The following is a 27,862-nucleotide window of genomic DNA, read 5'->3' as shown; positions in this document are numbered from 1 at the left end:
CTACTACTGCAGAGGGTTTGACTGCTCCTCTCCTTTAAGAAACCACAGTAACTACTGCAGAGGGTTTGACTCTCCTCTCCTTTAAGAGACCACATTCTACTACTGCAGAGGGTTTGACTCTCCTCTCCTTTAAGAAACCACAGTAACTACTGCAGAGGGTGTGACTGTCCTCTCCTTTAAGAGACCACAGTAACTACTGCAGAGGGTGTGACTGTCCTCTCCTTTAAAAGACCACAGTAACTACTGCAGAGGGTGTGACTGTCCTCTCCTTTAAGAAACCACAGTAACTACTGCAGAGTGTATGACTCTCCTCCCCTTTAAGAGACCACAGTAACTATTGCAGAGGGTGTGACTGTCCTCTCGTTTAAGAAACCACAGTAACTACTGCAGAGGGTGTGACTGTCCTCTCGTTTAAGAAACCACAGTAACTACTGCAGAGGGTGTGACTGTCCTCTCGTTTAAGAAACCACAGTAACTACTGCAGAGGGTATGACTCTCCTCTCGATTAAGAGACCACAGTAAGAGACCACAGTAACTACTGCAGAGTTTTTGACTCTCCTCTCCTTTAAGAGACCACAGTCTACTACTGCAGAGGGTTTGACGCTCCCCTCCTTTAAGAAACCACAGTAACTACTGCAGAGGGTTTGACTCTCCTCTCCTTTAAGAGACCACAGTCTACTACTGCAGAGGGTTTGACTCTCCTCTCCTTTAAGAAACCACAGTAACTACTGCAGAGGGTGTGACTGTCCTCTCGTTTAAGAAACCACAGTAACTACTGCAGAGGGTATGACTCTCCTCTCCTTTAAGAGACCACAGTAACTACTGCAGAGTGTTTGACTCTCCTATCCTTTAAGAGACCACAGTGACTACTGCAGAGTGTTTGACGCTCCTCTCCTTTAAGAGACCACAGTAACTACTGCAGAGGGTTTGACTCTCCTCTCCTTTAAGAGACCACAGTCTACTACTGCAGAGGGTTTGACTCTCCTCTCCTTTAAGAAACCACAGTAACTACTGCAGAGGGTGTGACTGTCCTCTCCTTTAAGAGACCACAGTAACTACTGCAGAGGGTGTGACTGTCCTCTCCTTTAAGAGACCACAGTAACTACTGCAGAGGGTGTGACTGTCCTCTCCTTTAAGAAACCACAGTAACTACTGCAGAGGGTGTGACTCTCCTCTCCTTTAAGAGACCACAGTAACTATTGCAGAGGGTGTGACTGTCCTCTCCTTTAAGAAACCACAGTAACTACTGCAGAGGGTGTGACTGTCCTCTCGTTTAAGAAACCACAGTAACTACTGCAGAGGGTGTGACTGTCCTCTCGTTTAAGAAACCACAGTAACTACTGCAGAGGGTATGACTACCTGAGACCACAGTAACTACTGCAGAGTGTTTGACTCTCCTCTCCTTTAAGAGACCACAGTCTACTACTGCAGAGGGTTTGACGAAACCACAGTAACTACTGCAGAGGGTTTGACTCTCCTCTCCTTTAAGACCACAGTCTACTACTGCAGAGGGTTTGACTGTCCTCTCCTTTAAGAAACCACAGTAACTACTGCAGAGGGTGTGACTGTCCTCTCCTTTAAGAGACCACAGTAACTACTGCAGAGGGTGTGACTGTCCTCTCCTTTAAGAAACCACAGTAACTACTGCAGAGGGTGTGACTGTCCTCTCCTTTAAGAAACCACAGTAACTACTGCAGAGGGTGTGACTGTCCTCTCGTTTAAGAAACCACAGTAACTACTGCAGAGGGTGTGACTGTCCTCTCGTTTAAGAAACCACAGTAACTACTGCAGAGGTTTGACTGTCCTCTCCTTTAAGAGACCACAGTAACTACTGCAGAGGGTTTGACTCTCCTCTCCTTTAAGAAACCACAGTAACTACTGCAGAGGGTTTGACTGTCCTCTCCTTTAAGAGACCACAGTAACTACTGCAGAGGGTGTGACTGTCCTCTCCTTTAAGAAACCACAGTAACTACTGCAGAGTGTTTGACTCTCCTCTCCTTTAAGAGACCACAGTCTACTACTGCAGAGGGTTTGACTCTCCTTTAAGAAACCACAGTAACTACTGCAGAGGGTTTGACTCCTTTAAGAAACCACAGTAACTACTGCAGAGGGTTTGACTCTCCTCTCCTTTAAGAGACCACAGTAACTACTGCAGAGGGTGTGACTGTCCTCTCCTTTAAGAGACCACAGTAACTACTGCAGAGGGTGTGACTGTCCTCTCCTTTAAGAGACCACAGTAACTACTGCAGAGGGTGTGACTGTCCTCTCCTTTAAGAAACCACAGTAACTACTGCAGAGGGTGTGACTGTCCTCTCCTTTAAGAAACCACAGTAACTACTGCAGAGTGTATGACTCTCCTCCCTTTAAGAGACCACAGTAACTATTGCAGAGGGTGTGACTGTCCTCTCGTTTAAGAAACCACAGTAACTACTGCAGAGGGTGTGACTGTCCTCTCGTTTAAGAAACCACAGTAACTACTGCAGAGGGTGTGACTGTCCTCTCGTTTAAGAAACCACAGTAACTACTGCAGAGGGTGTGACTCTCCTCTCCTTTAAGAGACCACAGTAACTACTGCAGAGTTTTGACTCTCCTCTCCTTTAAGAGACCACAGTCTACTACTGCAGAGGGTTTGACGCTCCTCTCCTTTAAGAAACCACAGTAACTACTGCAGAGGGTTTGACTCTCTCTCCTTTAAGAGACCACAGTCTACTACTGCAGAGGGTTTGACCTACTGCAGAGGTGTGACTGTCCTCTCTTTAAGAAACCACAGTAACTACTGCAGAGGGTGTGACTGTCCTCTCGTTTAAGAAACCACAGTAACTACTGCAGAGGGTCTCTCCTCTCCTTTAAGAGACCACAGTAACTACTGCAGAGGGTGTTTGACTCTCCTCTCCTTTAAGAGACCACAGTCTACTACTGCAGAGGGTTTGACTGCTCCTCTCCTTTAAGAAACCACAGTAACTACTGCAGAGGGTTTGACTCTCCTCTCCTTTAAGAGACCACAGTCTACTACTGCAGAGGGTTTGACTCTCCTCTCTCCTCTCCTTTAAGAAACCACAGTAACTACTGCAGAGGGTGTGACTGTCCTCTCCTTTAAGAGACCACAGTAACTACTGCAGAGGGTGTGACTGTCCTCTCCTTTAAGAGACCACAGTAACTACTGCAGAGGGTGTGACTGTCCTCTCCTTTAAGAGACCACAGTAACTACTGCAGAGGTGTGACTGTCCTCTCCTTTAAGAAACCACAGTAACTACTGCAGAGTGTGTGACTCTCCTCCCCTTTAAGAGACCACAGTAACTATTGCAGAGGGTGTGACTGTCCTCTCGTTTAAGAAACCACAGTAACTACTGCAGAGGGTGTGACTGTCCTCTCGTTTAAGAAACCACAGTAACTACTGCAGAGGGTGTGACTGTCCTCTCGTTTAAGAAACCACAGTAACTACTGCAGAGGGTTTGACCACAGTAACTACTGCAGAGTCTCTCCTTTTTAAGAGACCACAGTCTACTACTGCAGAGGGTTAGACGCTCCTCTCCTTTAAGAAACCACAGTAACTACTGCAGAGGGTTTGACTCTCCTCTCCTTTAAGAGACCATAGTCTACTACTGCAGAGGGTTTGACTCTCCTCTCCTTTAAGAAACCACAGTAACTACTGCAGAGGGTGTGACTGTCCTCTCGTTTAAGAAACCACAGTAACTACTGCAGAGGGTGTGACTGTCCTCTCGTTTAAGAAACCACAGTAACTACTGCAGAGTGTTTGACTCTCCTCTCCTTTAAGAGACCACAGTCTACTACTGCAGAGGGTTTGACGCTCCTCTCCTTTAAGAAACCACAGTAACTACTGCAGAGGGTTTGACTCTCCTCTCCTTTAAGAGACCACTACTACTGCAGAGGGTTTGACTCTCCTCTCCTTTAAGAAACCACAGTAACTACTGCAGAGGGTGTGACTGTCCTCTCCTTTAAGAGACCACAGTAACTACTGCAGAGGGTGTGACTGTCCTCTCCTTTAAAAGACCACAGTAACTACTGCAGAGGGTGTGACTGTCCTCTCCTTTAAGAAACCACAGTAACTACTGCAGAGTGTATGACTCTCCTCCCCTTTAAGAGACCACAGTAACTATTGCAGAGGGTGTGACTGTCCTCTCGTTTAAGAAACCACAGTAACTACTGCAGAGGGTGTGACTGTCCTCTCGTTTAAGAAACCACAGTAACTACTGCAGAGGGTGTGTGACTGTCCTCTCCTTTAAGAAACCACAGTAACTACTGCAGAGGGTTTGACTCTCCTCTCCTTTAAGAGACCACAGTAACTACTGCAGAGGTTTGACTCTCCTCTCCTTTAAGAGACCACAGTAACTACTGCAGAGGGTTTGACTCTCCTCTCCTTTAAGAAACCACAGTAACTACTGCAGAGGGTTTGACTGTCCTCTCCTTTAAGAAACCACAGTAACTACTGCAGAGTGTTGACTCTCCTCCCCTTTAAGAGACCACAGTAACTACTGCAGAGGGTGTGACTGTCCTCTCCTTTAAGAAACCACAGTAACTACTGCAGAGGGTGTGACTGTCCTCTCGTTTAAGAAACCACAGTAACTACTGCAGAGGGTGTGACTGTCCTCTCGTTTAAGAAACCACAGTAACTACTGCAGAGGGTGTGACTGTCCTCTCGTTTAAGAAACCACAGTAACTACTGCAGAGGGTTTGACTGTCCTCTCCTTTAAGAGACCACAGTTTACTGCAGAGGGTTTGACTGTCCTCTCCTTTAAGAAACCACAGTAACTACTGCAGAGGGTGTGACTGTCCTCTCCTTTAAGAGACCACAGTAACTACTGCAGAGGGTGTGACTGTCCTCTCCTTTAAGAAACCACAGTAACTACTGCAGAGTGTTTGACTCTCCTCTCCTTTAAGAGACCACAGTAACTACTGCAGAGGGTTTGACTGTCTACTCCTCTCCTTTAAGAAACCACAGTAACTACTGCAGAGGGTTTGACTCTCCTCTCCTTTAAGAGACCACATTCTACTACTGCAGAGGGTTTGACTCTCCTCTCCTTTAAGAAACCACAGTAACTACTGCAGAGGGTGTGACTGTCCTCCCCTTTAAGAGACCACAGTAACTATTGCAGAGGGTGTGACTGTCCTCTCGTTTAAGAAACCACAGTAACTACTGCAGAGGGTGTGACTGTCCTCTCCTTTAAGAAACCACAGTAACTACTGCAGAGTGTATGACTCTCCTCCCCTTTAAGAGACCACAGTAACTATTGCAGAGGGTGTGACTGTCCTCTCCTTTAAGAAACCACAGTAACTACTGCAGAGGGTGTGACTGTCCTCTCGTTTAAGAAACCACAGTAACTACTGCAGAGGGTGTGACTGTCCTCTCGTTTAAGAAACCACAGTAACTACTGCAGAGGGTATGACTCTCCTCTCCTTTAAGAGACCACAGTAACTACTGCAGAGTTTTTGACTCTCTCTCCTTTAAGAGACCACAGTCTACTACTGCAGAGGGTTGACGCTCCTCTCCTTTAAGAAACCACAGTAACTACTGCAGAGGGTTTGACTCTCCTCTCCTTTAAGAGACCACAGTCTACTACTGCAGAGGGTTTGACTCTCCTCTCCTTTAAGAAACCACAGTAACTACTGCAGAGGGTGTGACTGTCCTCTCGTTTAAGAAACCACAGTAACTACTGCAGAGGGTATGACTCTCCTCTCCTTTAAGAGACCACAGTAACTACTGCAGAGTGTTTGACTCTCCTCTCCTTTAAGAGACCACAGTAACTACTGCAGAGGGTGTGACTGTCCTCTCCTTTAAGAGACCACAGTAACTACTGCAGAGGGTTTGACTCTCCTCTCCTTTAAGAGACCACAGTAACTACTGCAGAGGGTGTGACTGTCCTCTCCTTTAAGAGACCACAGTAACTACTGCAGAGGGTGTGACTGTCCTCTCCTTTAAGAGACCACAGTAACTACTGCAGAGGGTGTGACTGTCCTCTCCTTTAAGAGACCACAGTAACTACTGCAGAGGGTGTGACTGTCCTCTCCTTTAAGAAACCACAGTAACTACTGCAGAGGGTGTGACTGTCCTCTCCTTTAAGAAACCACAGTAACTACTGCAGAGTGTATGACTCTCCTCCCCTTTAAGAGACCACAGTAACTATTGCAGAGGGTGTGACTGTCCTCTCGTTTAAGAAACCACAGTAACTACTGCAGAGGGTGTGACTGTCCTCTCGTTTAAGAAACCACAGTAACTACTGCAGAGGGTGTGACTGTCCTCTCGTTTAAGAAACCACAGTAACTACTGCAGAGGGTGTGACTCTCCTCTCCTTTAAGAGACCACAGTAACTACTGCAGAGTGGTTGACTCTCCTCTCCTTTAAGAGACCACAGTCTACTACTGCAGAGGGTTTGACCTCCTCTCCTTTAAGAAACCACAGTAACTACTGCAGAGGGTTTGACTCTCCTCTCCTTTAAGAGACCACAGTCTACTACTGCAGAGGGTTTGACTCTCCTCTCCTTTAAGAAACCACAGTAACTACTGCAGAGGTTGTGACTGTCCTCTCGTTTAAGAAACCACAGTAACTACTGCAGAGGGTATGACTCTCCTCTCCTTTAAGAGACCACAGTAACTACTGCAGAGTGTTTGACTCTCCTCTCCTTTAAGAGACCACAGTCTACTACTGCAGAGGGTTTGACGCTCCTCTCCTTTAAGAAACCACAGTAACTACTGCAGAGGGTTTGACTCTCCTCTCCTTTAAGAGACCACAGTCTACTACTGCAGAGGGTTTGACTCTCCTCTCCTTTAAGAAACCACAGTAACTACTGCAGAGGGTGTGACTGTCCTCTCCTTTAAGAGACCACAGTAACTACTGCAGAGGGTGTGACTGTCCTCTCCTTTAAGAAACCACAGTAACTACTGCAGAGGGTGTGACTGTCCTCTCCTTTAAGAAACCACAGTAACTACTGCAGAGAGTATGACTCTCCTCCCCTTTAAGAGACCACAGTAACTATGACTCTCCTCCCCTTTAAGAGACCACAGTAACTATTGCAGAGGGTGTGACTGTCCTCTCGTTTAAGAAACCACAGTAACTACTGCAGAGGGTGTGACTGTCCTCTCGTTTAAGAAACCACAGTAACTACTGCAGAGGGTGTGACTGTCCTCTCCTTTAGTAACTACTGCAGAGGGTGACTGTCCTCTCTTTAAGAGACCACAGTAACTACTGCAGAGTGTTTGACTCTCCTCTCCTTTAAGAGACCACAGTCTACTACTGCAGAGGGTTTGACTTCCTCTCCTTTAAGAAACCACAGTAACTACTGCAGAGGGTGTTTGACTGTCCTCTCCTTTAAGAGACCACAGTCTACTTTCCTCTCCTTTAAGAAACCACAGTAACTACTGCAGAGTGTTTGACTCCCTCCCCTTTAAGAGACCACAGTAACTACTGCAGAGGGTGTGACTGTCCTCTCCTTTAAGAAACAGTAACTACAGTAACTACTGCAGAGGGTGTGACTGTGCTCTCGTTTAAGAAACCACAGTAACTACTGCAGAGGGTGTGACTGTCCTCTCGTTTAAGAAACCACAGTAACTACTGCAGAGGGTGTGACTGTCCTCTCGTGAAACCACAGTAACTACTGCAGAGTGTTTGACTCTCCTTTTAAGAGACCACAGTCTACTACTGCAGAGGGTTTGACGCTCCTCTCCTTTAAGAAACCACAGTAACTACTGCAGAGGGTGTGACTGTCCTCTCCTTTAACAGGCCACAGTAAATACTGCAGAGGGTGTGACTGTCCTCTCCTTTAAGAAACCACAGTAACTACTGCAGAGTGTTTGACTCTCCTCTCCTTTAAGAGACCACAGTCTACTACTGCAGAGGGTTTGACGCTCCTCTCCTTTAAGAAACCACAGTAACTACTGCAGAGGGTTTGACTCTCCTCTCCTTTAAGAGACCACATTCTACTACTGCAGAGGGTTTGACTCTCCTCTCCTTTAAGAAACCACAGTAACTACTGCAGAGGGTGTGACTGTCCTCTCCTTTAAGAGACCACAGTAACTACTGCAGAGGGTGTGACTGTCCTCTCCTTTAAGAGACCACAGTAACTACTGCAGAGGGTGTGACTGTCCTCTCCTTTAAGAAACCACAGTAACTACTGCAGAGTGTATGACTCTCCTCCCCTTTAAGAGACCACAGTAACTATTGCAGAGGGTGTGACTGTCCTCTCGTTTAAGAAACCACAGTAACTACTGCAGAGGGTGTGACTGTCCTCTCGTTTAAGAAACCACAGTAACTACTGCAGAGGGTGTGACTGTCCTCTCGTTTAAGAAACCACAGTAACTACTGCAGAGGGTATGACTCTCCTCTCCTTTAAGAGACCACAGTAACTACTGCAGAGTTTTTGACTCTCCTCTCCTTTAAGAGACCACAGTCTACTACTGCAGAGGGTTAGACGCTCCTCTCCTTTAAGAAACCACAGTAACTACTGCAGAGGGTTTGACTCTCCTCTCCTTTAAGAGACCACAGTCTACTACTGCAGAGGGTTTGACTCTCCTCTCCTTTAAGAAACCACAGTAACTACTGCAGAGGTTGTGACTGTCCTCTCGTTTAAGAAACCACAGTAACTACTGCAGAGGGTATGACTCTCCTCTCCTTTAAGAGACCACAGTAACTACTGCAGAGTGTTTGACTCTCCTCTCCTTTAAGAGACCACAGTCTACTACTGCAGAGGGTTTGACTGTCCTCTCCTTTAAGAAACCACAGTAACTACTGCAGAGGGTTTGACTCTCCTCTCCTTTAAGAGACCACAGTCTACTACTGCAGAGGGTTTGACTCTCCTCTCCTTTAAGAAACCACAGTAACTACTGCAGAGGGTGTGACTGTCCTCTCCTTTAAGAGACCACAGTAACTACTGCAGAGGGTGTGACTGTCCTCTCCTTTAAGAGACCACAGTAACTACTGCAGAGGGTGTGACTGTCCTCTCCTTTAAGAAACCACAGTAACTACTGCAGAGTGTTTGACGCTCCTCTCCTTTAAGAGACCACAGTCTACTACTGCAGAGTGTTTGACTCTCCTATCCTTTAAGAGACCACAGTCTACTACTGCAGAGGGTTTGACGCTCCTCTCCTTTAAGAAACCACAGTAACTACTGCAGAGGGTTTGACTCTCCTCTCCTTTAAGAGACCATAGTCTACTACTGCAGAGGGTTTGACTCTCCTCTCCTTTAAGAAACCACAGTAACTACTGCAGAGGGTGTGACTGTCCTCTCCTTTAAGAGACCACAGTAACTACTGCAGAGGGTGTGACTGTCCTCTCCTTTAAGAGACCACAGTAACTACTGCAGAGGGTGTGACTGTCCTCTCCTTTAAGAAACCACAGTAACTACTGCAGAGTGTTTGACTCTCCTCCCCTTTAAGAGACCACAGTAACTATTGCAGAGGGTGTGACTGTCCTCTCCTTTAAGAAACCACAGTAACTACTGCAGAGGGTGTGACTGTCCTCTCGTTTAAGAAACCACAGTAACTACTGCAGAGGGTGTGACTGTCCTCTCGTTTAAGAAACCACAGTAACTACTGCAGAGGGTATGACTCTCCTCTCCTTTAAGAGACCACAGTAACTACTGCAGAGTGTTTGACTCTCCTCTCCTTTAAGAGACCACAGTATACTACTGCAGAGGGTTTGACGCTCCTCTCCTTTAAGAAACCACAGTAACTACTGCAGAGGGGTTGACTCTCCTCTCCTTTAAGAGACCACAGTCTACTACCGCAGAGGGTTTGACTCTCCTCTCCTTTAAGAAACCACAGTAACTACTGCAGAGGGTGTGACTGTCCTCTCGTTTAAGAAACCACAGTAACTACTGCAGAGGGTATGACTCTCCTCTCCTTTAAGAGACCACAGTAACTACTGCAGAGTGTTTGACTCTCCTCTCCTTTAAGAGACCACAGTCTACTACTGCAGAGGGTTTGACTCTCCTCTCCTTTAAGAAACCACAGTAACTACTGCAGAGGGTGTGACTGTCCTCTCCTTTAAGAGACCACAGTAACTACTGCAGAGGGTGTGACTGTCCTCTCCTTTAAGAGACCACAGTAACTACTGCAGAGGGTGTGACTGTCCTCTCCTTTAAGACACCACAGTAACTACTGCAGAGGGTGTGACTGTCCTCTCGTTTAAGAAACCACAGTAACTACTGCAGAGGGTGTGACTGTCCTCTCGTTTAAGAAACCACAGTAACTACTGCAGAGGGTGTGACTGTCCTCTCGTTTAAGAAACCACAGTAACTACTGCAGAGGGTTTGACTCTCCTCTCCTTTAAGAGACCACAGTAACTACTGCAGAGTGTTTGACTCTCCTCTCCTTTCAGAGACCACAGTCTACTACTGCAGTGTTTGACTCTCCTCTCCTTTAAGAAACCACAGTAACTACTGCAGAGTGTTTGACTCTCCTCTCCTTTCAGAGACCACAGTCTACTACTGCAGAGGGTATGACTCTCCTCTCCTTTAAGAGACCACAGTAACTACTGCAGAGTGTTTGACTCTCCTCTCCTTTCAGAGACCACAGTCTACTACTGCAGTGTTTGACTCTCCTCTCCTTTAAGAAACCACAGTAACTACTGCAGAGTGTTTGACTCTCCTCTCCTTTCAGAGACCACAGTCTACTACTGCAGAGGGTTTGACGCTCCTCTCCTTTAAGAAACCACAGTAACTACTGCAGAGGGTTTGACTCTCCTCTCCTTTAAGAGACCACAGTAACTACTGCAGAGTGTTTGACTCTCCTCTCCTTTCAGAGACCACAGTCTACTACTGCAGAGGGTTTGACGCTCCTCTCCTTTAAGAAACCACAGTAACTACTGCAGAGTGTTTGACTCTCCTCTCCTTTCAGAGACCACAGTCTACTACTGCAGAGGGTTTGACGCTCCTCTCCTTTAAGAAACCACAGTAACTACTGCAGAGGGTTTGACTCTCCTCTCCTTTAAGAGACCACATTCTACTACTGCAGAGGGTTTGACTCTCCTCTCCTTTAAGAAACCACAGTAACTACTGCAGAGGGTGTGACTGTCCTCTCCTTTAACAGACCACAGTAACTACTGCAGAGGGTGTGACTGTCCTCTCCTTTAAGAGACCACAGTAACTACTGCAGAGGGTGTGACTGTCCTCTCCTTTAAGAGACCACAGTATCTACTGCAGAGGGTGTGACTGTCCTCTCCTTTAAGAAACCACAGTAACTACTGCAGAGTGTATGACTCTCCTCCCCTTTAAGAGACCACAGTAACTATTGCAGAGGGTGTGACTGTCCTCTCCTTTAAGAGACCACAGTAACTACTGCAGAGGGTGTGACTGTCCTCTCCTTTAAGCGACCACAGTAACTACTGCAGAGGGTTTGACTCTCCTCTCCTTTAAGAGACCACAGTAACTACTGCAGAGGGTGTGACTGTCCTCTCCTTTAAGAGACCACAGTAACTACTGCAGAGGGTGTGACTGTCTTCTCCTTTAAGAGACCACAGTAACTACTGCAGAGGGTGTGACTGTCCTCTCGTTTAAGAAACCACAGTAACTACTGCAGAGGGTGTGACTGTCCTCTCCTTTAAGAGACCACAGTAACTACTGCAGAGGGTGTGACTGTCCTCTCCTTTAAGAGACCACAGTAACATGTAAAATGGAGGTGGTTCAGTGAAATAAGTCACCTTGCGTGAGACCTAAAGACTTACATTAGCTCAGCAGGCTAACACAAAGCATGCGTTCGAATCCAGTCACAGTGCAAGATTTGGGAGGTTATTCTACACATGTTACTGTAGCTTCTCCTGCCAGGCACAAGAGTAAATGTGAGAATATAACATCTGCCTACATGGGACAATACGAAATGACCAAATCAATGGCAATATAATGATGTTTATGTTTGAGAGTGTTGGCGGCTTGCTGTACATACAGACCAACACAATGCATACTACCTCAGCCCTATCTACCTATTGACCACACAAATCAATACCCCACAAAACAACCGGCCTGCCACTCAACCAAATAACCTTTCAACACATCGATCCCACTCAATCTCTTATTCCCAAACAAGCAACATAGACTCCGCCACCAAACAACCAGTCTTTTCTCCCAGGAACAGGACAAAGTTTGGTTTATAAAGAAAGAAGAGATCAATAAGAAACCTAAGTCTGGATAATCCTCAACACTTGATCAGAATGAATCTCCTAATACAGATGGGCTAGTTCAAAGGGCCTGTGGGACAGACAGAAAGACAGACGTACGGAGGGACAGACAGAAAGACAGACGTACGGAGGGACAGACAGAAAGACAGACGTACGGAGGGACAGACAGAAAGACAGACGTACGGAGGGACAGACAGAAAGACAGACGAACGGAGGGACAGACAGAAAGATAGACGTACGGAGGGACAGACAGAAAGACAGACGTACGGAGGGACAGACAGAAAGACAGACGTACGGAGGGACAGACAGAAAGACAGACGTACGGAGGGACAGACAGAAAGACAGACGTACGGAGGGACAGACAGAAAGACAGACGTACGGAGGGACAGACAGAAAGACAGACGTACGGAGGGACAGACAGAAAGACAGACGTACGGAGGGACAGACAGAAAGACAGACGTACGGAGGGACAGACAGAAAGACAGACGTACGGAGGGACAGACAGAAAGACAGACGTACGGAGGGACAGACAGAAAGACAGACGTACGGAGGGACAGACAGAAAGACAGACGTACGGAGGGACAGACAGAAAGACAGACGTACGGAGGGACAGACAGAAAGACAGACGTACGGAGGGACAGACAGAAAGACAGACGTACGGAGGGACAGACAGAAAGACAGACGTACGGAGGGACAGACAGAAAGACAGATGTATGGAGGGACCAACAGAAAGATAGACGTACGGAGGGACAGACAGAAAGACGTACGGAGGGACAGACAGAAAGACAGACGAACGGAGGGACAGACAGAAAGATAGACGTACGGAGGGACAGACAGAAAGACAGACGAACGGAGGGACAGACAGAAAGACAGACGTACGGAGGGACAGACAGAAAGACAGACGTACGGAGGGACAGACAGAAAGACAGACGTACGGAGGGACAGACAGAAAGACAGACGTACGGAGGGACAGACAGAAAGACAGACGTACGGAGGGACAGACAGAAAGACAGACGTACGGAGGGACAGACAGAAAGACAGACGTACGGAGGGACAGCCAGAAAGACAGACGTACGGAGGGACAGACAGAAAGACAGACGAACGGACAGACAGACAGAAAGACAGACGTACGGAGGGACAGACAGAAAGACAGACGTACGGAGGGACAGACAGAAAGACAGATGTACGGAGGGACAGACAGAAAGACAGACGTACGGAGGGACAGACAGAAAGACAGACGAACGGAAGGACAGACAGAAAGACAGACGTACGGAGGGACAGACAGAAAGACAGACGTACGGAGGGACAGACAGAAAGACAGACGTACGGAGGGACAGACAGAAAGACAGACGTACGGAGGGACAGACAGAAAGACAGACGTACGGAGGGACAGACAAAAAGACAGACGTACGGAGGGACAGACAAAAAGACAGACGTACGGAGGGACAGACAGAAAGACAGATGTACGGAGGGACAGACAAAAAGACAGACGTACGGAGGGACAGACAGAAAGACGTACGGAGGGACAGACAGAAAGACAGATGTACGGAGGGACAGACAGAAAGACAGACGTACGGAGGGACAGACAGAAAGACAGATGAACGGACGGACAGACGGCCACCACGCACTATGGCATCAAACCTCACAGTCCTCAGTGATGCAACTCTGGTTAGCTTGCTCAGAATCTAATTGGCTGCCCTGAGATTGGTCCCTCCAGGGGGGCTTGCAAGGTGGCCCATGGATATGGGCCGGGATACCCTGCTTGGTGAGAGTACAACCTCAGATTGACGATGGAATGACATGGAGTTTCTGTGGAGATATCAACAGACTGAACAGCACACAGCTCAATGTGAGAGAAGAGTGGAAGGTGGTGGAACTCCAGTCACCATGTGTCATACTGAGAGAGAGAGGAAGAGATAGAGGGAGGGAGAGAGTGTGATCTAGTCAATTTCAGCTCTCCAGCAGACTGACAACCAGTAAATCCACAATTCCATTACACATCCAACTCACATTAGCTAGCATTAGCATAATTAGCTCAGTGGCTAACGAGGCTAATGAGGGTGGATGTCAGAACAGGAGCAGCAGGCCAGACACACACAGCCAGTCGCTACTACTAACAATAGATAGATAGAATGCCAGAGAGAGAGCGAGAAAGACATCGACATAGAGAGAAAGAGATAGAGAAACAGAGATGAGAGATGAGCACAGGGGAATACAGGAAATAACCAGAGAGGAGAGGAGAGATTCCTGACATGTTACAGAGTGAGGAGGGAAGGGAGAGAGAAAGAGAGAGAGAGGGTGAGAGGGAGTGATAAGGTAAGAGAATATGCTAGAGGGCTATGACTCACTGGAGAATTTAGTACATATGCTACAAATCACCATGTGTGTCTGTCTCTGTGTGTGTGGTACAGTAATAACATTTCTACCTCTCTCCCTCTACCACTCCCCTTTCTACCTCTACCACTCCCCTTTCTACCTCTCTCCCTCTACCACTCCCCTTTGTACCTCTCTCCCTCTACCACTCCCCTTTCTACCTCTTTCCCTCTACCACTCCCCTTTCTACCTCTACCACTCCCCTTTCTACCTCTCTCCCTCTACCACTCCCTTTGTACCTCTCTCCCTCTACCACTCCCCTTTCTACCTCTACCACTCCCCTTTCTACCTCTCTCCCTCTACCACTCCCCTTTGTACCTCTCTCCCTCTACCACTCCCCTTTCTACCTCTCTCCCTCTACCACTCCCCTTTGTACCTCTCTCCCTCTACCACTCCCCTTTCTACCTCTCTCCCTCTACCACTCCCCTTTCTACCTCTCTCCCTCTACCCCTCCCCTTTCTACCTCTCTCCCTCTACCACTCCCCTTTCTACCTCTCTCTCTCTCTCCCCTCTACCACTCCCCTTTCTACCTCTCTCTCTCTCCCTCTACCACTCCCCTTTCTACCTCTCTCCCTCTACCTCTCTCCCTCTACCGCTCCCCTTTCTACCTCTCTCCCTCTACCCCTCCCCTTTCTACCTCTCTCCCTCTACCACTCCCCTTTCTACCTCTCTACCCCTCCCCTTTCTACCTCTCTCCCTCTACCACTCCCCTTTCTACCTCTCTCTCTCTCCCTCTACCACTCCCCTTTCTACCACTCCCCTTTCTACCTCTCTCTCTCTCCCTCTACCACTCCCCTTTCTACCTCTCTCCCTCTACCACTCCCCTTTCTACCTCTCTCTCTCTCCCTCCCCTTTCTACCTCTCTCCCTCTACCACTCCCCTTTCTACCTCTCTCCCTCTACCACTCCCCTTTCTACCTCTCTCCCTCTATCACTCCCCTTTCTACCTCTCTCCCTCTCTCTCGCACTCCCTCTCCATCCTGTATTGTCCTGCTCTGTGGCTTGTACATAACCCAGTATGTTACCATAACAGACTCAATTTCTATTAGACTGGTCCCAGATCTGTATACTGGCACAACAAAAAAACCAGAGAGAGAGAGAGAGAGAGAGAGAAGGAGGAGGGTATGAGACCACTGTTAATAAAGTTGAAGGAATAGCTCCACTATCCTCCCTCAGACACAGCCCTCTCTCACCAGCTGGCTTCAATGTCAACTTGGACTGTTACTGTGTGACACAGCTGCTTGGGAAAAAACAAGGAAGGTTTGAACTTAACATTTGGAAGTTTCCTCATGTTTTTTTGGTGTGTTTTCCCTTCCTTTTGACAAACAGGGGTTGATTTTACCCATATGTTGGGGGATAGAGTTACAGGATTTGTGGGGAAGAGGAGCTGGGATTGGTGTGTATGTATGTGTGTCTGTCTGTGGATTGGTCATAGGAAACGACAGGATGTGAGTCTGACTGCAGGGATTCAAACAGTCTCTGAGGGCTTTGTTTCTGCCTGACCCACTCATACAGAGAGAGAGGGGGAGACAAAGACCTTAAAACACACACATGTATGTCCACACACACACAGAGCACTCCTAAGCGCTGCAGAGCCAATCACAACGTTTTATTCCCCCCTGCTGTTCATGGGCTTTAGCATACACACCCTGGAGGAGTGTCACGGCCCTGTGGGTCTGAATGGTACTGAGAGGGGTTGTGAGGGACGTAGAGAGAGAGAGACCTAGATATTCTGCACAGATTCTGCCACACCTGGGCCCTGACAGTAAATCTCAGTAAGACAAAAACAATGGTGTTCCAAAATAGGTCCAGTTGCCAGGACCACAAATACAAATCTAGACACCGTTGCCCTAGAGCACACAAACAACTATACCTACCTCAGCCTAAACATCAGCACCACTGGTAACTTCCACAAAGCTGTGAACGATCTGAGAGACAAGGCAAGAAGGGCCTTCTACGTCATCAAAAGGAACATCAAATTTGACATTCCATTTAGGATCTGGCAAAAACCCATTGCTCTTTATGGTTGTGAGGTCTGGGGTACGGTAACCAACCAAGAATTCACAAAATGGGACAAACACCAAATTGAGACTCTGCATAAAGAATTCTGCAAACAATATCCCCTGTGTACAACATCAAGAGAAGACTATGTGCACACTGAACACAAAATCTATTTTCTCTTTTGTACTGGAACTATTTGTACATTGTCACAACACTGTATATAGCCATAATATGACATTTCAAATATCTCTATTCCTTTTAAACTTTTATGAATGTTATGTTGACTGTTCATTTGACTTTTGTTTATTACCTATTTCATTTGCTTAGGCATTGTAAACATATTATGTCTGAATTGAATTGAGAGGCTGACTTTTAATGTGTCCCCCATCCCTAAAAATATAGTGTGTACTACGAAACCTCAACACAACTACATTACCTAGTATAATACATACTAGAGAGATGTACTACGAAACCTCAACACAACTACATTACCTAGTATAATACATACTAGAGAGATGTACTACCAAACCTCAACACAACTACATTACCTGATATAATACATACTAGAGAGATGTACTACCAAACGCTCCCTAAAACACTTCAGGGGGCAGGCCTTTCTAATCGACCTGGCCCGGGTATCCTGGAAGGATATTGACCTCATCCCGTCACTAAAAGTGCTTTCCTCACCATCTTAAATAAGCGTGCCCCATTCAAAAAATCTAGAACTAAGAACAGATATAGCCCTTGGTTCACACCAGACTTGACCACCCTTGACCAGAACAAAAACATCCTGTGGCGTACTGCATTAGCATCGAATAGCCCCCGCAATATTAAACTTTTCAGGGAAGTTAGGAACCAATATACACAGTCAGTTAGGAAGCTAAGGCTAGCTTTTTCAAACAGAAATTTGCATCCTGTAGCACTAATTCCAATACGTTTTGGGACACTGTAAAGTCCATGGAGAATAAGAGCAGCTCCTCCCAGCTGCCAACTGCACTGAGGCTAGGAAACACTGTCACCACCAATAAATATACGATAATCGAGAATTTCAATAAGCATTTTTCTACGGTTGGCCATGCTTTCCACCTGGCTACCCCAACCCCGGCCAACTGCTCTGCACCCCCCCCCAGCAACTTGCCCAAGCCTCCCCAGCTTCTCCTTCACCCAAATCTAGATAGCTGATGTTCTGAAAGAGCTGCAAAATCTGGATCTCTACAAATTAGCTGGGTTCGACAATTTGGACCCTCTTTTTCTAAAATTATCCGCCAAAATTGCAACCCCTATCACTAGCCTGTTCAACCTCTCTTTCATATCGTCTGAGATTCCTAAAGATTGGAAAGCTGCCACAGTCATCCCCCTCTTCAAAGGGGGAGCCACTCTAGACCCAAACTGTTATAGACATTTATCTATCCTACCATACCTTTCTAAAATCTTCAAAAGCCAAGTTAACAAACAGGTTAACTTCTCCACTATGCAATCTGGTTTACGAGCTGGTCATGGGCGCACCTCAGCCATGCTTAAGGTCCTAAACGATATCATAACCGCCATCGATAAAGACAGTACTGTGCAGCCGTTTTCATCGACCTGGCCAAGGCTTTCGACTCTCCGCATTCTCAATAGCCTTGGTTTCTCAAATGACTGCTTCGCCTGGTTCACCAACTACTTCTCAGATAGAGTTCAGTGTGTCAAATTGGAGGACCTGTTGTCCGGACCTCTGGCAGTCTCTATGGGGGTGCCACAGGGTTCAATCCTCGGGCCGACTCTTTTCTCTGTATACATCAATGATGTTGCTCTTGATACTGGTGATTCTCTAATCCACCTCTACTCAGACGACACCATTCTGTATTCATCTGGCCCTTCCTTGGACACTGTGTTAACAGACCTCCAAACGAGCTTCAATGCCATACAACTCTCCTTCCGTGGCCTCCACCTACTCTTAAATGCTAGTAAAACTAAATGCATGCTCTTCAACCGATTGCTGCCCGCACCCACCTAGCATCACTACTCTGGACGGTTCTGACTTAGAATATGTGGACAACTACAGATACCTAGGTGTCTGGTTAGACTGTAAACTCTCCTTCCAGACTCACATTAAGCATCTCCAATCCAAAATTAAATCTAGAATCGGCTTCCTATTTCGCAACAAAGTCTCCTTCACTCATGCTGCCAAACATACCTTTGTAAAACTGAGTATCCTACCGATCCTTGACTTATGTGATGTAATTGACAAAATAGCCTCCAACACTCTACTCAGAAAATTGGATGGGGTCTATCACAGTGCCATCCGTTTTGTCACCAAAGCCCCATATACTACCCACCACTGTGACCTGTATGCTCTTGTTGGCTGGCCCTCACTACATATTCGTTGCCAAACCCACCCACTGGAGAGGAGGCCTGTTCTGTTGTGTGGGGATGAGAGGAGGCTAGGCCTGTTCTGTTGTGTGGGGATGAGAGGAGGCTAGGCCTGTTCTGTTCTGTTGTGTGGGGATGAGAGGAGGCCTGTTCTGTTGTGTTCTGTTGTGTGGGGATGAGAGGAGGCCTGTTCTGTTGTGTTCTGCTGTGTGGGGATGAGAGGAGGCCTCTTATGTTGTGTGGGGATGAGAGGAGGCCTGTTCTGATGTGTTCTGCTGTGTGAGGATGAGAGGAGGCCTGTTCTGTTGTGTGGGGATGAGAGGAGGCCTGTTCTGTTGTGTGGGGATGAGAGGAGGCCTGTTATGTTGTGTGGGGATGAGAGGAGGCCTGTTCTGTTGTGTTCTGCTGTGTGGGGATAAGAGGAGGCCTGTTATGTTGTGTGGGGATGAGAGGAGGCCTGTTCTGTTGTGTTCTGCTGTGTGGGGATGAGAGGAGGCCTGTTCTGTTGTGTGGGGATGAGAGGAGGCCTGTTATGTTGTGTGGGGATGAGAGGAGGCCTGTTATGTTGTGTGGGGATGAGAGGAGGCCTGTTCTGTTGTGTTCTGCTGTGTGGGGATGAGAGGAGGCCATGTTATGTTGTGTGGGGGTGAGAGGAGGCCTGTTATGTTGTGTGGGGATGAGAGGAGGCCTGTTCTGCTGTGTGGGGATGAGAGGAGGCCTGTTCTGTTGTGTGGGGATTAGAGGAGTCCTGTTCTGTTGTGTGGGGATGAGAGGAGGCCTGTTCTGTTGTGTTCTGCTGTGTGGGGATAAGAGGAGGCCTGTTATGTTGTGTGGGGATGAGAGGAGGCCTGTTCTGTTGTGTTCTGCTGTGTGGGGATGAGAGGAGGCCTGTTCTGTTGTGTGGGGATGAGAGGAGGCCTGTTCTGTTGTGTGGGGATGAGAGGAGGCCTGTTATGTTGTGTGGGGATGAGAGGAGGCCTGTTATGTTGTGTGGGGATGAGAGGAGGCCTGTTCTGTTGTGTTCTGCTGTGTGGGGATGAGAGGAGGCCTGTTATGTTGTGTGGGGATGAGAGGAGGCCTGTTATGTTGTGTGGGGATGAGAGGAGGCCTGTTCTGTTGTGTGGGGATGAGAGGAGGCCTGTTGTGTTGTGTGGGGATGTGAGGAGGCCTGTTCTGTTGTGTGGGGATGAGAGGAGGCCTGTTCTGTTCTGTTGTGTTGTGTGGGGATGAGAGGAGGCCTGTTCTGTTGTGTTCTGCTGTGTGGGGATAAGAGGAGGCCTGTTATGTTGTGTGGGGATGAGAGGAGGCCTGTTCTGTTGTGTTCTGCTGTGTGGGGATGAGAGGAGGCCTGTTCTGTTGTGTGGGGATGAGAGGAGGCCTGTTCTGTTGTGTGGGGATGAGAGGAGGCCTGTTATGTTGTGTGGGGATGAGAGGAGGCCTGTTATGTTGTGTGGGGATGAGAGGAGGCCTGTTCTGTTGTGTTCTGCTGTGTGGGGATGAGAGGAGGCCATGTTATGTTGTGTGGGGGTGAGAGGAGGCCTGTTATGTTGTGTGGGGATGAGAGGAGGCCTGTTCTGTTGTGTTCTGTTGTGTGGGGATGAGAGGAGGCCTGTTCTGTTGTGTGGGGATTAGAGGAGTCCTGTTCTGTTGTGTGGGGATGAGAGGAGGCCTGTTCTGTTGTGTTCTGCTGTGTGGGGATAAGAGGAGGCCTGTTATGTTGTGTGGGGATGAGAGGAGGCCTGTTCTGTTGTGTTCTGCTGTGTGGGGATGAGAGGAGGCCTGTTCTGTTGTGTGGGGATGAGAGGAGGCCTGTTCTGTTGTGTGGGGATGAGAGGAGGCCTGTTATGTTGTGTGGGGATGAGAGGAGGCCTGTTATGTTGTGTGGGGATGAGAGGAGGCCTGTTCTGTTGTGTTCTGCTGTGTGGGGATGAGAGGAGGCCTGTTATGTTGTGTGGGGATGAGAGGAGGCCTGTTATGTTGTGTGGGGATGAGAGGAGGCCTGTTCTGTTGTGTGGGGATGAGAGGAGGCCTGTTGTGTTGTGTGGGGATGTGAGGAGGCCTGTTCTGTTGTGTGGGGATGAGAGGAGGCCTGTTCTGTTCTGTTGTGTTGTGTGGGGATGAGAGGAGGCCTGTTCTGTTGTGTTCTGCTGTGTGGGGATAAGAGGAGGCCTGTTATGTTGTGTGGGGATGAGAGGAGGCCTGTTCTGTTGTGTTCTGCTGTGTGGGGATGAGAGGAGGCCTGTTCTGTTGTGTGGGGATGAGAGGAGGCCTGTTCTGTTGTGTGGGGATGAGAGGAGGCCTGTTATGTTGTGTGGGGATGAGAGGAGGCCTGTTATGTTGTGTGGGGATGAGAGGAGGCCTGTTCTGTTGTGTTCTGCTGTGTGGGGATGAGAGGAGGCCATGTTATGTTGTGTGGGGGTGAGAGGAGGCCTGTTATGTTGTGTGGGGATGAGAGGAGGCCTGTTCTGTTGTGTTCTGTTGTGTGGGGATGAGAGGAGGCCTGTTCTGTTGTGTGGGGATGAGAGGAGGCCTGTTCTGTTGTGTTCTGCTGTGTGGGGATGAGAGGAGGCCTGTTCTGTTGTGTGGGGATGAGAGGAGGCCTGTTCTGTTACGTGGGGATGAGAGGAGGCCTGTTCTGTTGTGTGGGGATGAGAGGAGGCCTGTTCTGTTGTGTGGGGATGAGAGGAGGCATGTTCTGTTGTGTGGGGATGAGAGGAGGCCTGTTCTGTTGTGTGGGGATGAGAGGAGGCCTGTTCTGTTACGTGGGGATGAGAGGAGGCCTGTTATGTTGTGTGGGGATGAGAGGAGGCCTGTTCTGTTGTGTGGGGATGAGAGGAGGCCTGTTATGTTGTGTGGGGATGAGAGGAGGCCTGTTATGTTGTGTGGGGATGAGAGGAGGCCTGTTCTGTTGTGTTCTGCTGTGTGGGTATGAGAGGAGGCCATGTTATGTTGTGTGGGGGTGAGAGGAGGCCTGTTATGTTGTGTGGGGATGAGAGGAGGCCTGTTCTGTTGTGTTCTGTTGTGTGGGGATGAGAGGAGGCCTGTTCTGTTGTGTGGGGATGAGAGGAGGCCTGTTCTGTTGTGTTCTGCTGTGTGGGGATGAGAGGAGGCCTGTTCTGTTGTGTGGGGATGAGAGGAGGCCTGTTCTGTTGTGTTCTGCTGTGTGGGGATGAGAGGAGGCCTGTTCTGTTGTGTTCTGTTGTGTGGGGATGAGAGGAGGCCTGTTCTGTTGTGTTCTGCTGTGTGGGGATGAGAGGAGGCCTGTTCTGTTGTGTGGGGATGAGAGGAGGCCTGTTCTGTTGTGTGGGGATGAGAGGAGGCCTGTTATGTTGTGTTCTGTTGTGTGGGGATGAGAGGAGGCCTGTTCTGTTGTGTTCTGCTGTGTGGGGATGAGAGGAGGCCTGTTCTGTTGTGTGGGGATGAGAGGAGGCCTGTTCTGTTGTGTTCTGTTGTGTGGGGATGAGAGGAGGCCTGTTATGTTGTGTGGGGGTGAGAGGAGGCCTGTTATGTTGTGTGGGGATGAGAGGAGGCCTGTTCTGTTGTGTTCTGTTGTGTGGGGATGAGAGGAGGCCTGTTCTGTTGTGTGGGGATTAGAGGAGTCCTGTTCTGTTGTGTGGGGATGAGAGGAGGCCTGTTCTGTTGTGTTCTGCTGTGTGGGGATAAGAGGAGGCCTGTTATGTTGTGTGGGGATGAGAGGAGGCCTGTTCTGTTGTGTTCTGCTGTGTGGGGATGAGAGGAGGCCTGTTCTGTTGTGTGGGGATGAGAGGAGGCCTGTTCTGTTGTGTGGGGATGAGAGGAGGCCTGTTATGTTGTGTGGGGATGAGAGGAGGCCTGTTATGTTGTGTGGGGATGAGAGGAGGCCTGTTCTGTTGTGTTCTGCTGTGTGGGGATGAGAGGAGGCCATGTTATGTTGTGTGGGGGGATGAGAGGAGGCCTGTTATGTTGTGGGGGATGAGAGGAGGCCTGTTCTGTTGTGTGGGGATGAGAGGAGGCCTGTTGTGTTGTGTTGAGAGGAGGCCTGTTCTGTTGTGTGGGGATGAGAGGAGGCCTGTTCTGTTCTGTTGTGTGTGGGGGATGAGAGGAGGCCTGTTCTGTTGTGTTCTGCTGTGTGGGGATGAGAGGAGGCCTGTTCTGTTGTGTGGGGATGAGAGGAGGCCTGTTCTGTTGTGTTCTGCTGTGGGGGATGAGAGGAGGCCTGTTCTGTTGTGTGGGGATGAGAGGAGGCCTGTTCTGTTGTGTGGGGATGAGAGGAGGCATGTTCTGTTGTGTGGGGATGAGAGGAGGCCTGTTCTGTTGTGTGGGGATGAGAGGAGGCCTGTTCTGTTACTGTGGGGATGAGAGGAGGCCTGTTATGTTGTGTGGGGATGAGAGGAGGCCTGTTCTGTTGTGTGGGGATGAGAGGAGGCCTGTTATGAGAGGAGGCCTGTTCTGTTGTGTGGGGATGAGAGGAGGCCTGTTCTGTTGTGTTCTGCTGTGTGGGGATGAGAGGAGGCCTGTTATGTTGTGTGGGGATGAGAGGAGGCCTGTTCTGTTACGTGGGGATGAGAGGAGTTGTTCTGTTGTGGGGGATGAGAGGAGGCCTGTTCTGTTGTGTTCTGTTGTGTGGGGATGAGAGGAGGCCTGTTCTGTTGTGTGGGGATGAGAGGAGGCCTGTTCTGTTACGTTGTGTTCTGCTGTGTGGGGATGAGAGGAGGCCTGTTCTGTTGTGTGGGGATGAGAGGAGGCCTGTTATGTTGTGTGGGGATGGCCTGTTATGTTGTGTGGGGATGAGAGGAGGCCTGTTCTGTTGTGTTCTGCTGTGTGGGTATGAGAGGAGGCCATGTTATGTTGTGTGGGGGTGAGAGGAGGCCTGTTATGTTGTGTGGGGATGAGAGGAGGCCTGTTCTGTTGTGTTCTGTTGTGTGGGGATGAGAGGAGGCCTGTTCTGTTGTGTGGGGATGAGAGGAGGCCTGTTCTGTTGTGTTCTGCTGTGTGGGGATGAGAGGAGGCCTGTTCTGTTGTGTGGGGATGAGAGGAGGCCTGTTCTGTTGTGTTCTGCTGTGTGGGGATGAGAGGAGGCCTGTTCTGTTGTGTTCTGTTGTGTGGGGATGAGAGGAGGCCTGTTCTGTTGTGTTCTGCTGTGTGGGGATGAGAGGAGGCCTGTTCTGTTGTGTGGGGATGAGAGGAGGCCTGTTCTGTTGTGTGGGGATGAGAGGAGGCCTGTTATGTTGTGTTCTGTTGTGTGGGGATGAGAGGAGGCCTGTTCTGTTGTGTTCTGCTGTGTGGGGATGAGAGGAGGCCTGTTCTGTTGTGTGGGGATGAGAGGAGGCCTGTTCTGTTGTGTGGGGATGAGAGGAGGCCTGTTATGTTGTGTGGGGATGAGAGGAGGCCTGTTATGTTGTGTGGGGATGAGAGGAGGCCTGTTCTGTTGTGTTCTGCTGTGTGGGGATGAGAGGAGGCCATGTTATGTTGTGTGGGGGAGAGGAGGCCTGTTATGTTGTGTGGGGATGAGAGGAGGCCTGTTCTGTTGTGTTCTGTTGTGTGGGGATGAGAGGAGGCCTGTTCTGTTGTGTGGGGATGAGAGGAGGCCTGTTCTGTTGTGTTCTGCTGTGTGGGGATGAGAGGAGGCCTGTTCTGTTGTGTGGGGATTAGAGGAGTCCTGTTCTGTTGTGTGGGGATGAGAGGAGGCCTGTTCTGTTGTGTTCTGCTGTGTGGGGATAAGAGGAGGCCTGTTATGTTGTGTGGGGATGAGAGGAGGCCTGTTCTGTTGTGTTCTGCTGTGTGGGGATGAGAGGAGGCCTGTTCTGTTGTGTGGGGATGAGAGGAGGCCTGTTCTGTTGTGTGGGGATGAGAGGAGGCCTGTTATGTTGTGTGGGGATGAGAGGAGGCCTGTTATGTTGTGTGGGGATGAGAGGAGGCCTGTTCTGTTGTGTTCTGCTGTGTGGGGATGAGAGGAGGCCTGTTATGTTGTGTTCTGCTGTGTGGGGATGAGAGGAGGCCTGTTATGTTGTGTGGGGATGAGAGGAGGCCTGTTATGTTGTGTGGGGATGAGAGGAGGCCTGTTCTGTTGTGTGGGGATGAGAGGAGGCCTGTTGTGTTGTGTGGGGATGTGAGGAGGCCTGTTCTGTTGTGTGGGGATGAGAGGAGGCCTGTTCTGTTGTGTGGGGATGAGAGGAGGCCTGTTCTGTTGTGTGGGGATGAGAGGAGGCCTGTTCTGTTACGTGGGGATGAGAGGAGGCCTGTTCTGTTACGTGGGGATGAGAGGAGGCCTGTTCTGTTGTGTGGGGATGAGAGGAGGCCTGTTCTGTTGTGTGGGGATGAGAGGAGGCCTGTTCTGTTGTGTGGGGATGAGAGGAGGCCTGATATGTTGTGTGGGGATGAGAGGAAGCCTGTTCTGTTGTGTGGGGATGAGAGGAAGCCTGTTCTGTTGTGTGGGGATGAGAGGAGGCCTGTTATGTTGTGTGGGGATGAGAGGAGGCCTGTTATGTTGTGTGGGGATGAGAGGAGGCCTGTTCTGTTGTGTTCTGTTGTGTGGGGATGAGAGGAGGCCTGTTCTGTTGTGTGGGGATGAGAGGAGGCCTGTTCTGTTGTGTTCTGCTGTGTGGGGATGAGAGGAGGCCTGTTCTGTTGTGTGGGGATTAGAGGAGTCCTGTTCTGTTGTGTGGGGATGAGAGGAGGTCTGTTCTGTTGTGTTCTGCTGTGTGGGGATAAGAGGAGGCCTGTTATGTTGTGTGGGGATGAGAGGAGGCCTGTTCTGTTGTGTTCTGCTGTGTGGGGATGAGAGGAGGCCTGTTCTGTTGTGTGGGGATGAGAGGAGGCCTGTTCTGTTGTGTGGGGATGAGAGGAGGCCTGTTATGTTGTGTTGGGATGAGAGGAGGCCTGTTATGTTGTGTGGGGATGAGAGGAGGCCTGTTCTGTTGTGTTCTGCTGTGTGGGGATGAGAGGAGGCCTGTTATGTTGTGTGGGGATGAGAGGAGGCCTGTTCTGTTGTGTGGGGATGAGAGGAGGCCTGTTGTGTTGTGTGGGGATGTGAGGAGGCCTGTTCTGTTGTGTGGGGATGAGAGGAGGCCTGTTCTGTTGTGTGGGGATGAGAGGAGGCCTGTTCTGTTGTGTGGGGATGAGAGGAGGCCTGTTCTGTTACGTGGGGATGAGAGGAGGCCTGTTCTGTTACGTGGGGATGAGAGGAGGCCTGTTCTGTTGTGTGGGGATGAGAGGAGGCCTGTTCTGTTGTGTGGGGATGAGAGGAGGCCTGTTCTGTTGTGTGGGGATGAGAGGAGGCCTGTTCTGTTGTGTGGGGATGAGAGGAGGCCTGTTCTGTTACGTGGGGATGAGAGGAGGCCTGTTCTGTTACGTGGGGATGAGAGGAGGCCTGTTCTGTTGTGTGGGGATGAGAGGAGGCCTGTTCTGTTGTGTGGGGATGAGAGGAGGCCTGTTCTGTTGTGTGGGGATGAGGGGCCTGTTCTGTTGTGTGGGGATGAGAGGAGGCCTGATATGTTGTGTGGGGATGAGAGGAAGCCTGTTCTGTTGTGTAGGGATGAGAGGAAGCCTGTTCTGTTGTGTGGGGATGAGAGGAGGCCTGTTATGTTGTGTGGGGATGAGAGGAGGCCTGTTATGTTGTGTGGGGATGAGAGGAGGCCTGTTCTGTTGTGTTCTGTTGTGTGGGGATGAGAGGAGGCCTGTTCTGTTGTGTGGGGATGAGAGGAGGCCTGTTCTGTTGTGTTCTGCTGTGTGGGGATGAGAGGAGGCCTGTTCTGTTGTGTGGGGATTAGAGGAGGCCTGTTCTGTTGTGTGGGGATGAGAGGAGGCCTGTTCTGTTGTGTTCTGCTGTGTGGGGATAAGAGGAGGCCTGTTATGTTGTGTGGGGATGAGAGGAGGCCTGTTCTGTTGTGTTCTGCTGTGTGGGGATGAGAGGAGGCCTGTTCTGTTGTGTGGGGATGAGAGGAGGCCTGTTCTGTTGTGTGGGGATGAGAGGAGGCCTGTTATGTTGTGTGGGGGATGAGAGGAGGCCTGTTATGTTGTGTGGGGATGAGAGGAGGCCTGTTCTGTTGTGTTCTGCTGTGTGGGGATGAGAGGAGGCCTGTTATGTTGTGTGGGGATGAGAGGAGGCCTGTTATGTTGTGTGGGGATGAGAGGAGGCCTGTTCTGTTGTGTGGGGATGAGAGGAGGCCTGTTGTGTTGTGTGGGGATGTGAGGAGGCCTGTTCTGTTGTGTGGGGATGAGAGGAGGCCTGTTCTGTTGTGTGGGGATGAGAGGAGGCCTGTTCTGTTGTGTGGGGATGAGAGGAGGCCTGTTCTGTTACGTGTGGATGAGAGGAGGCCTGTTCTGTTACGTGGGGATGAGAGGAGGCCTGTTCTGTTGTGTGGGGATGAGAGGAGGCCTGTTCTGTTGTGTGGGGATGAGAGGAGGCCTGTTCTGTTGTGTGGGGATGAGAGGAGGCCTGTTCTGTTGTGTGGGGATGAGAGGAGGCCTGTTCTGTTGTGTGGGGATGAGAGAGGCCTGATATGTTGTGTGGGGATGAGAGGAAGCCTGTTCTGTTGTGTGGGGATGAGAGGAAGCCTGTTCTGTTGTGTGGGGATGAGAGGAGGCCTGTTCTGTTGTGTGGGGATGAGAGGAGGCCTGTTCTGTTGTGTGGGGATGAGAGGAAGCCTGTTCTGTTGTGTGGGGATGAGAGGAGGCCTGTTCTGTTGTGTGGGGATGAGAGGAGGCCTGTTCTGTTGTGTGGGGATGAGAGGAGGCCTGTTCTGTTGTGTGGGGATGAGAGGAGGCCTGTTCTGTTGTGTGGGGATGAGAGGAGGCCTGTTCTGTTGTGTGGGGATGAGAGGAGGCCTGTTCTGTTGTGTGGGGATGAGAGGAGGCCTGTTCTGTTGTGTGGGGATGAGAGGAGGCCTGTTCTGTTGTGTGGGGATGAGAGGAGGCCTGTTCTGTTGTGTGGGGATGAGAAGAGGCCTGTTCTGTTGTGTGGGGATGAGAGGAGGCCTGTTATGTTGTGTGGGGATGAGAAGAGGCCTGTTGTGTGGGGATGAGAGGAGGCCTG

At 49.5% G+C, this 27,862-nt stretch overlaps 1 protein-coding gene across 2 annotated transcripts in view; it reads right to left on the bottom strand.

Moving 5' to 3' along the window:
* Positions 1–27,862, bottom strand: part of si:dkey-34e4.1 (carboxyl-terminal PDZ ligand of neuronal nitric oxide synthase protein) — a 194,718-nt gene that overhangs the window by 34,290 nt on the left and 132,566 nt on the right. The gene's annotated exons all lie outside the window — the stretch shown is intronic.

Source organism: Oncorhynchus tshawytscha, linkage group LG20 (assembly GCF_018296145.1).
Source record: "Oncorhynchus tshawytscha isolate Ot180627B linkage group LG20, Otsh_v2.0, whole genome shotgun sequence".
Classification (NCBI taxonomy): domain Eukaryota; kingdom Metazoa; phylum Chordata; class Actinopteri; order Salmoniformes; family Salmonidae; genus Oncorhynchus; species Oncorhynchus tshawytscha.
This window is presented reverse-complemented; position numbering and strand designations above follow the sequence as displayed.